Genomic DNA, 7,737 nt, shown 5'->3' on the forward strand with positions numbered 1-7,737 from the left:
AATCGGTCTCACCGAGATTACGTTATGCCCAAACCCTAACCATATCGGTCCTACCGAGTTCCATGTCAGTCCCACCGAAAATCTCTAACAGTCACTAGGTTTACCTTTTCGGTCCGACCGAGTTTGTTGATTCGGTCCCATCGAGATTGGAAAACTGTGTGTAACGGTTGGATTTTGTGTGGAGGCTATATATACCCCTCCACCTCCTCTTCATTCGTGGAGAGAGCCATCAGAACACATACACAATTCCAACTCATATGTTCTGAGAGAGAACCACCTACTCATGTGTTGAGACCAAGATATTCCATTCCTACCATATGAATCTTGATCTCTAGCCTTCCCCAAGTTGCTTTCCACTCAAATCTTCTTTCCACAAAATCCAAATCCTATGAGAGAGAGTTGAGCGTTGGGGAGACTATCATTTGAAGCACAAGAGCAAGGAGTTCATCATCAACACACCATTTGTTACTTCTTGGAGAGTGGTGTCTCCTAGATTGGCTAGGTGTCACTTGGGAGCCTCCGACAAGATTGTGGAGTTGAACCAAGGAGTTTGTAAGGGCAAGGAGATCGCCTACTTCGTGAAGATCTACCGCTAGTGAGGCAAGTCCTTCGTGGGCGATGGCCATGGTGGGATAGACAAGGTTGCTTCTTCGTGGACCCTTCGTGGGTGGTTGTTTCTTCGTGGACCCTTCGTGGGTGGAGCCCTCCGTGGACTCGCGCAACCATTACCCTTCGTGGGTGGAGCCCTCTTTGGACTCGCGCAACCGTTACCCTTTGTGGGTTGAAGTCTCCATCAACGTGGATGTAGGATAGCACCACCTATCCGAACCATGGGAAAAACATCCGTGTCTCCAATTGCGTTTGAATTCTCCAAACCCATCCCTTTACATTCTTGCAAGTTGCATGCTTTACTTTCCGCTGCCAATATACTCTTTGCATGCTTGCTTGAATTGTGTGATGATTGCTTGACTTGTCCTACAATAGCTAAAATTTTCCAAGAACTAAAATTGGGAAAAGGTTAAGTTTTTATTTGGTCAAGTAGTCTAATCACCCTCCCTCTAGACATACTTTGGATCCTACAGAAGCGACACTTGATATGCCTGGTCTTCCTGTAAAACCTGGGCTCCTTGGCAAGGGCAATAGCTCCGGTGTTGTCACAGAAGAGAGTCATCGGGCCCGACGCATTGGGTATGACTCCTAGGTCGGTAATGAACTCCTTCACCCAGACTGCTTTGTGTGCTGCCTCTGAGGCGGCCATGTACTCTGCTTCACATGTAGATCCCGCCACAACGCTTTGCTTGCAATTGTGTAACGCCCTCGATGCAGCTATATCTCCCACGTGTCGAAGCACGACTTAGAGGCATAACCGCATTGAAAGCAATGTCGCAAATGAGGTAATCTTCACACAACCCATGTAATACATAAGGGAAAGATACATAGTTGGCTTACAATCGCCACTTCACACAATTACATGAATAAAACATTACATCATCCAAATACACTCATGGTCCGACTACGGAACCAAAATAAAAGATGAACCCCAAAAGCGACAAAGGTCCCCGATCGACCCCAACTGGGCTACAGTACTGATCAACTAGAACGAAACAACACAAAGGACAAGATCTTCATCGAGCTCCTCCTTGAGCTTGGTTGCGTCACCTGCTCTGTAACATCGGCACCTGCAAACTGGTTTTGGAAGTATCTGTGAGCCACAAGGACTCAGCAATCTTGCACCCTCGCGATCAAGACTATTTAAACTTATGGGTAAGGTAAAAGGTATGAGGTGGAGCTGCAGCAAGCGACTAGCATATATGGTGGCTAACATACGCAAATGAGAGAGAGAAGAGAAGGCAAAGCACGGTCGATGAAATTATGATTAAGAAGTGATCCTAAAACAACCAACGTCAAGCATAACTCCAACACCGTGTTCACTTCCCGGACTCCGCCGAGAAGACACCATCACGGTTACACACGCGGTTGATGTATTTTAATTAAGTTAAGGTTCAAGTTATCTACAACTGGACATTAACAAATTCCCATCTGCCCATAACCGCGGGCACAGCTTTCGAAAGTTCAAATCCCTGCAGGGGTGTCCCAACTTAGCCCATCACAAGCTCCCACAGTCAACGAAGGAATAGACCTCCTCCCGAGACATTCCGATCAGACTCGGTATCCCGGTTCTTCAAGACACTTCGACAAGTTCAAACCAATCCAGCAACACCGCCCGAATGTGCCGACAAATCCCGATAGGAGCTACACATATCTCGTTCTCAGGGCACACTCAGATTGTCTTAGGTACGGGTAGGCCAGCCCAGAGTTTCCCCTGGTGGCCACCGGCAGCTAACAGGTTGGACCAACACTGAGAGGAGCACTGGCTCAGGGGGGGGGGGGTAAAATAATGATGACCCTCAGGAGCACGACTCCCAAGGGAAAAGAAAAGGCTAGGTGGCAAATGGTAAAACCAAGGTTGGGCATTGCTGGAAAAGCTTTAATCAAGGCGAACTATCAAGGGGTTCCCATTATAACCCAACCGCGTAAGGAACGCAAAATCCAGGAACATAACACCGATATGACGGAAGCTAGGGCGGCAAGAGTGGAACAAAACACCAGGCATAAGGCCGAGCCTTCCACCCTTTACCAAGTATATAGATGCATTAATTAAATAAGATATATTGTGATATCCCAACAAGTAAACATGTTCCAACAAGGAACAACATCTCCATGTCCCAACAAGGAACAAACTTCAATCTTCACCTGCAACTAACAACGCTATAAGAGGGGCTGAGCAAAGCGGTAACATAGCCAATCAACGGTTTGCTAGAAAAAGGTGGGTTAGAGGCTTGGTTCAACAATATGGGTGGCATGATGAGCAAGTGGTAGGTATCGCATCATAGGCATAGCAAAAGAGCGAGCAACTAAGCAAGCAAAGATAGAAGTGATTTCGAGGGTATGGTCATCTTGCCTGAAATCCCGCAAGGAAGAAGAACGAGTCCACGAAGAAGACACACGGGCGAAGTCGAACGGATCCTCACAATCACGACATTACCGGAACCAACCCTAAGAAGCAACACCGGAAAGAAGCACACAACATAGTAAACAAACAACACATAAGCATGGCACGATGCGCAACCAAGTATGATGCATGTCCGGTTTAAAGAGGCATGGCATGGCAAAGTGCACAAACAAACTACAAATTAAGTGGAGCTCAATATGCAACGGAGTTGCATATTGAAGAAAACACCACATGACTTATTTAGCTCTCTCTCGTTTATGTACCCAACAAGATTAAATGTTGATTAACATGGCAAGAGGGTGAAGCATAATAAAACTATACTATCTAAACAATTCAAATGGGTCCGGAAACAACGAACAACAAATCCAGAAAATCCTCATGAGCATATTTTGGTTATGGTACTGTTCTGCCCTAAACCATATTTTATAGTTGTTAAACATGCACGGTCCAAGGGCTGGGCGGAAATCTCACATTGGGCCAACAGGCCGGCTTGCATCTTGGGCTGACAGGGGCAAGGAGGAGCGTGTTTGGCCTAGCGAGGAGGTGGACGCAGTCAACGCTCGAGGCGTTCGTCCTCTCCCGACGAACAGGAGACGGTCGAGGCAGGGGCCGCGGGCACAGAAGCTTGGTGCTGCCGTGGTTGCAGGCGAGGAGGATGACTCCGGCGGCGCAGGTCCTAGCGGCAATCGGCGAAGAACAGAGCAGGGCGGCGGATCTGGGCGAAGAGGAACTGGTTTTAGCGCGCGGCTGGAGAGGAGGTCGAGGCGCCATGGGGATTGAACAGAGGAGGCCGACCATGGCGTCCTGGGACTTGGGCGGCTCGACCGCGGTGGAGAACGCAAAGGGGCGGCGCTCGGAGGAGACCAGGGACGCAGCGAGGTCCTAGCTCGCTGTCTCGAGCGCATGGACGAGGACGGCTGGGGCGCTGCCGGTGGCGGGACTTGGCGCGTTGTTTATGGCTCCGGCAACAATTTGGCGTCTTGCAGAACGAGAGGGAGAGAGAGGTGAGCTCAGGAGAGAGAGCTGGAAAAAGAGAGGAGGAGGAGGAGACGGGGAGCGGTGGCATGACCCGGTTGCTGGAGCGGCGAGGCGACGGGATGTAGGAGGAGGAGAGGCACGCCCTTGGGACCCGGCGTCCATGACGGAGGAGCTTCTGCGGGAGCTCGATGCGGCAGGTGCTCGGACGCAAGGCAGCGAAGGACGGAGCGCTGCACCTCTTCCATGGAGCTCGGCTCGGGGACGAGGCCCTCGACTGGCTCGGTCGATGGGTGTTGGAGGCTGTGAGTGATGAGGATCGAGGAGAAACACGGGGGAGCGCTGGTTTGTGGATTGGATCGGGTGAGATCCCGAGGAAAGAGAAGGCAGGCAGGTGGCGGCGGCCAGGATGATGGATGAGACAAGTCGCCTAAAATTTAGGGTTGCCCACTTATATACGTTATTGGATTAGGTTAGGGGGGTATTCGGTCCGTCCGATCATAATCGGGTGGTCAAGAAAAAATAGACTAAGAAGTCCAATTAACAAAACGGAGACGTTTTGTAGATGTTTGGGGGTGTTCCGGACACAACGATGGCGACAGTCCGGGTCAGGTCCGGGACAGATTTTGGACGCGCGCGCGAGGGGTCGGTGCACTGTGACGAGAGAGGTTAGGTTGGACCTGGCAGTAGGTCGTGGGCTGTGTAGACGGTCTCGAGCTGAGAGGAGAGAAGAGAGGGAGGCCCGGCGACTGTTTTCGGAGACCGAAAACGTCCGACGTTAGACCGGCTATACTGCCGCTATAGTTAATCGTTGGGGCGTCAAACGAACTCCGAATGCGACGAAAATTGACAGGCGGCCTACCTACAACATAAAAACACCGCACGCCAACTTTCATCCCATTTTGAGAACATTTTCCGGCCACTTATAAAATAATATTTCGGACATGCCGCGGGCGCGTGCAAGTGTACCTGGGCTCAGAACGGACAACAGAGAGAACCAGGAGACCGGGACGGATGCAAGTTTTGAAAACATGATGATGCAATGCACATGATGACATAGCAAGATGCGACACGCAAGCAAATGACATGGAAACAACAACGAATAACTGGACGACAACTGGCACATCGGTCTCGGGGCGTCACAACACTCCACCACTACGAGAGGATCTCGTCCCGAGATCTAGAATGGCACCGGAGTGAAAAACGAAAGAGAAAGAGAAGAGGTAAGACTAAGTTGCTTCTTTGACAAACGAGAGAAACCAAAGAACCTTGAGAGGTTAAGCCATTTCGAGAAAAGAATACAACGGAGATGCACGAAGTTGAAAAACACTCTGTTAGAAAAGAGGGACAAGGAAGAACAAATTCGGACAGCACTCCGGTAGAAAGAGATATGAAACTTGATAAGACGAAAAGAACTTGAACAGAAGGGCACAACACTCCGGTTAAATGGATAGGCATGAAAAGAACATGATCTTTGACAAAACGAGATGACGGGTGAAAATAACAACATCGCAATGCCTCCGGAACTAAAGAATAGAAGATAGATAATAGAAATAGGAGAATGGAGAAGAAAATGCCAAGTTCTGCCACAAAACAGTTTGAAAAGGCATCTTTAGGAGAAGGTTCGAACGGAGTTGTTGGAACACCAACAACGAAAAGAATACGCTTGATATGGTCTTATGGAATACATCTCAATTAAGAGGTGACAACCTGCCACTCGCGGGAAAAGAATTGGATTGGTATGAACAAATTGGCGAGAAAGATATTTCCACCGGGAGGATAAAGAAGATCTTGGATCATTTAAAAGCACCATAATTAGCAACAATCCTTAGGGAAAGTTTTAGGTGAAATATAACCCAAGATAACTCAATTGACGAGATTGATGGATTTAAAATATCTCATCCTTGACAACATGTGAATCATGAAACATGAACTCAAATTATAAAGAATGACATAATACCACCTCTATTGATACAGAAGGAAGAATTGCACTCCGGATTACAAGATGAAGCAAACTTGAGTTCCTTAGAAAAGAATCTCGATGAACACCTCGAGAAGGAATTACATCCTTTGTGAACCATCATGTAGCCTCCATAAAGAACTCCGGTAATAAAAGAATGATCAAACGAAATGAAGGATGAAAAGAATAAGGTTGAAGCCTTGCAATGATTAGATGGATCTCCATGGTGATATAATTGCGAGAGGTAGGAACTCCGGGAAAATAGAAGATGAAACAATTGAGATCAAGAATTTTGTGAGCCTCTGGAATAAGGAATTAATCACTTGGATGAAACAAGAATAAGAATTACATTATGCTTATCCTTCACCAATTAAATTGATGACAATCAATGGAATTGGCATACTACTTATTCTCGTAGAAAGGATTAAGCGAGATATAGCGCAAACTTGAGAAAGTCTTCAACGATCCACCGGTAGAATTTGAAAAGCACGAATGCATAGATATGATACACGAAGGAAGAAAACTCTTGAACGAACCACCGTAAGAATTAAAATGACCGAAGGGTAGATAAAGGAACACCGAGAAGAATTAGCAAATGAACGAAGATACATGAGAGAGTTTAGATACAAAAGAACGAAGAGATCATGAACTGATTAGAGGATATTTGAACGATGCACCGATGAGATTTGGGGAACGAGAGCTGAAAGCTGAGAATGAACAAGTCTTCTGAAATTATGGGCTCTGGATAATCGAACTGAAAATACCCTTGAATATCTCCTGATGGGTGAAAAAGGATTCTCACAATCGAAAATAATTATGAGAGGCTGGCAACAAGCTAGCACCATGAATCTTGAGAGAACGGATATGATTTGGAGGGAAAATCTTCTTCTGTCTTCGAAATCTGGGAATTATGATGGAAATAGACACTTCGGAATGAATAATAGAAAAGGTAGAGCCAATGATGAAAAAAATTGAAAGATCTTGGAGAAAAGCATTTGACTGATGATAACTCATTCTTATGCCAAACTTTGAAAAGAAATATGAGGATAGCTCCGGGAAGATTGGAAGAGTCAGGTAAGATCCTGAGAAAAGACCTGTGGGTTAGGGCCCACTCAAGAGAAGCACCGTTGAAATGATTTAAAAGAGAGGTTGCACCGGTTGAATTAAATGGATTGAATGAGATAACAACCTGGAAATAGGTTGAACTGATCTTGAATGAAAAGACGAGCCTTCTAAGATATCTTGAGCACTCCGGGATAATAGGATATCAAGAGGTGAACGATTAAGAATTGCACCGGCATGAGAAAGCCTTGAAATGAGGAAAGGAATATGATCAACAAAGCTTGAATTGAATCCACCGGAGAAGAAAATGAGTGAAGAGTGACGAACTTGAAGCTCCGTTAAAATCTTCATGAGAATCACCGGATAAGAACATTAACGTAAAAAGAAATGGAGAGGCTTCCCATCAATAGAAGGATAATTGAATAAGAAATCTGAGTCCTTGCAGAAAAAGGGGTGGGTGGGCGGGAAAAACAAAAGCAACTTGGAGATGGATGAAAACAACACCGTTCAGAACTAGTAATAGATCTTGCTGATATTGGAATGATCGGATCCACTTGAAGAGAAACACGCCGGTGAAAAGGATTGACGAGACAATCTTGATGATCAAGAAGGATTGGTATCCACATCGGAGTATGAGAACACCATTTGAGGAAGGTATGGAATCAACACTTGACATTGAAGCAACTCGAATACCACAACTCCAAACAAAAACAAAGGATTGGCTTGC

The sequence above is a fragment of the Triticum urartu genome, chromosome 7A (assembly GCF_056163025.1).
Source record: "Triticum urartu cultivar PI428250 chromosome 7A, HENAU_Tu73, whole genome shotgun sequence".
In the NCBI taxonomy this organism is placed as follows: Eukaryota; Viridiplantae; Streptophyta; class Magnoliopsida; order Poales; family Poaceae; genus Triticum; species Triticum urartu.